The sequence below is a fragment of the Rhinolophus sinicus genome, unplaced genomic scaffold (assembly GCF_057876585.1).
Source record: "Rhinolophus sinicus isolate RSI-liver-muscle unplaced genomic scaffold, RSI-T2T HiC_scaffold_19, whole genome shotgun sequence".
Taxonomy (NCBI): Eukaryota; Metazoa; Chordata; class Mammalia; order Chiroptera; family Rhinolophidae; genus Rhinolophus; species Rhinolophus sinicus.
Window position 1 is genome coordinate 61,139 of NW_028290710.1, and position 3,324 is coordinate 64,462.

General features: G+C 70.4%; 2 pseudogenes; both read left to right on the plus strand.

Moving 5' to 3' along the window:
- The first annotated feature begins 1,216 nt into the window (after window positions 1–1,216).
- LOC148754366 (5S ribosomal RNA) lies at window positions 1,217–1,336 on the plus strand (annotated as a pseudogene).
- A 1,437-nt stretch (window positions 1,337–2,773) lies between these two features.
- On the plus strand, window positions 2,774–2,893 carry LOC148754367 (5S ribosomal RNA; annotated as a pseudogene).
- Window positions 2,894–3,324: the final 431 nt, after the last annotated feature.

Sequence of the window (3,324 nt, forward strand, 5' to 3'; positions counted from 1 at the left end):
GTTCTCCCTGTCCCCCCCCTTACACCCGTCTCCCGGTCCCCTGTCCCCCGGTCCTCCCGTCCCCCGGTCCCCCTGTCCCCCCGTTCTGTCTGTCGGTCCCTGTCCTGCGGGGACTCTAGTCCCTCTGCCCGCACAAGAACCCAGGATTTGGCGAGGCCAAGAAGGAACACCAACAGAGCCACGGATAGGGGGCTCATAGCACCATGTCTCACGGGCAGCTGGCTTGGAGACACGGCAAGCCGGAGCCGCCCGATCCCCAACCTGCCGGCCGATTCTCTGCCAACCAACAGACCCACCAAGCCGGCCCACTGCAGTCCGCGCCCCTCTGCAATTTGCAGTCCACCATCCGCGCTTCCTAGCTTGGCCACCGCAGCTCTGCCAGTGGCCAATGGCCAACTGGCAACAGCTGATGGCCAAGCGGTAACAGCTGATGTCCGTGCAGCCCCCACGCAGCACCCCTCCACGCGAGGCCCAGAGCCTGGAAAGTGCTCTCTGCAAGTCTGTCCCCACAGTCCCCGTCTGTCTCTCTCCGCCTACCTCTTGCTCCGTCTCTGGCCTTCTCTCATCCTCTCTCTCAACACCCTGGGTCAGGAGAGGTGATGTGTAGCCAGTGCAGTGACCAGTGATCGGGCGGGACGCCGGTCGCTGATGAGGGGCGAGGGCCCAGACAGAAGGCTGTGTGACGAAGGGTGGCGGTAGTCTGGAGGTGCTGCCCCCTGGTCGCGGGTGGCTCTCCCTGGCTTTGGGCCAGTGGGTGGGGCCGGCCAGGGCCAGGGCCTGGGTTGCACGTCCCTAGGGTGGAGGGGACTGAGAGGACCCTGCGACCCCCTCGGTGGCCCTGAGTGGTGGGGACAGCACAGCAGCAAGGGGGGTGTGCGGTTGTGGGGCTGGGGGGGGGATGAGAGGGGTTGGGGTAGGGGGGCGTGGTAAAAGCCATTCCGGGCGTGGGGAGTCCCAGGATGCCAGGGCGCCCAGACATATGTCACAGTCAGGGAAGTGACAGAGGCCTGTGGAGCCACTGGGGGGCGCGAAGGGGCCTCGCTGCGGGCCAGGAGTAGCCCGTCGCCCACACCAGCGGCGACCGGAGGAGGCGGGGAGCGGGCGGGAGGCACTCGGGCAGACATGCTCGCCACCCGAGCGGCCCAGCAGCATGGCGCGTGCGCTCAGGAGGCAAGTCGGGAGCAGGCTCTTGGAGTGCCGGTAGCCGGGTCCCAGTGCCTAAGGCCATACCACCCTGAACGCAGCAGATCTCGTCTGATCTCGGAAGCGAAGCAGGGTCTGTCCTGGTTAGTACTTGGATGGTAGACCGCCTGGGAATACCTGTTAGCTTTTGCTAGCGTCTCCTTTTGCATCGCCGCTCCGGCGTGGCTCCCTCCGAACCCCTGCCGCCCCTTGCCCCTCTGCAGCCTCCCAGCCAGCCGCAGGTCCCCCTGACCAGCAGAGGGTCAGCCGCCCGGCACTACAAGCTGGCAGCCCCGGCCGCACACCAGGCCCGTGGGCCAGGGCTCCCCCCCCACACCCTCCTCTCAGTCCTCTTCGGTCCCGCAGGCCGTCATCGCGAATCCTTCGCCGACGCGCGGTCGCCGCCACCGCCGCCTGCGCCAAAGCCACCGCCACCACCGGGCTCCCCACCCCACCCCACACACCCCCCTCCCCCCCGCCAGCGCTGCCCTCGCCCCCGCCCCTGTCCCCGCCCCCGCCGCCGCCACCGCCAAACTCCCTCAAACTCCCTCCTGTGCTCTCCCCACCTCGGCCGCCAGCACCGCGCTCCCCATCTCCGCCACCAGTGCTGCCCTCTCCCCCACCCCCGCCCCCGCTGCCGCCAAATCCATACTCTCTCAATTCCCTCCTCCGCTCTCCCCGCCTCCAGCACCGCCATCTCCCCCGCCCCCGCCCCAGACCCCCGCAGCCACCATCGCCATACTCCCTCTGTCTCCCGCCTCTGCTCTCCCGGCCTCCGCCGCCAGCACCGCCCTCACGCCCTCCCCCGCCCCCGCTGCCGCCATTGCCGCACTCCCTCAATTCCCTCCTCTGCTCTCCCCGCCTCCAGCACCGCCATCTTCCCAGCCCCCGCCCCAGCCCCCGCCGCCACCAATGCCATACTCGCTCAGTCTCCCGCCTCTGCTCTCCCGGCCTCCGCCGCCAGCACCGCCCTCACGCCCTCCCCAGCCCCCGCCGCCACCGCCGCCGCCATCGGCCCCCGTGTCCCAGCGCCCACCGTCAAAGCCCCCATTGTCGCCGCCGCCATCGCCGCCCTGGCGCCATCCACGCGGTTGCCATCGCCTACCTCGCCACCCTCCCCTGCCTCCGCCGATGCCGCCGCCGCCGCCGCCGCCGCAGCCGCCCCCGCCGCCGCCGCGGGGTCCTCCCACAACTCCCAGGCCCAGGGTTGCCTGCTGGTGCAGGCCTCCACCAGCCTTGGGGCTGCGGTTGGGGGTAAACCTGGTGGCGGTATGGGGGCGGGTTGTATGCCGGTCTGGGTGCGGGGAGTCCCAGGATGCCAGAGTTCCACGACTTCTGGCACCATCAGGGAAGTGGCAGTGTCCCATGGAGCCCCGGGTGGCGCGAAGGGGCCTCGCTGTCGGCCAGGAGTAGCCCGCCGCCCACGCCAGGGGCATTAGGAAGAGGCGGGGAGCCGGACTGGGGGGGGACGCGGTGCTGGCAGAGCCGGCCCGCGGGTCGATGCTCGCCACCGGAGCGGCTCATCTGCATGGCGGGCGCTCACGAGACAGGCCGGGAGCAGGCTCTTGGGGCGCGGGAGCCGGGTCCCAGCGTCTACGGCCATACCACCCTGAACGCGCCCGATCTCCTCTGATCTCGGGAGCTAAGCAGGGAGGGGCCTGGTTAGTACTTGCATGGGAGACCGCCTGGGAATACCTGTAGGCTTTTGCTCGCCTCTCCTTTTGCGCCGCCGCCCCGGCGTGCCTCCCTCCGAATCCCTGCCGCCCCTTGCCCCTCTGCAACCCCTGCAGCCGCCCAGCCAGCCGAAGGTCCCCCTGGCCAGAGGAGGGACAGCCGCCCAGCACTACAAGCTCGCATCCCCGGCCGCACACCAGGCCTGTCGGCCAGGGCTCCCCCCCTCTCCCTCTTCTTAGTGCTCTTCGCCGAGGCAGGCCGTCAGCCTGCAGCAGTCAGCCGCGTCTAGGTCGCCGCCGCCGCCACCGCCATCGCAGGGCTCCCTCTCGCTCCCCGACCCTGCCGCCGCCGCAACCCCCAACGCCCAAGCCCAGGGCTGCCTGCCGGCGCAGGCTTCCACCAGGCTCTCTCCATCCCAGGACGTGCCGGTCCTTTGCACCTCGGCCCGAGCCCAGGGGACGCCCATCC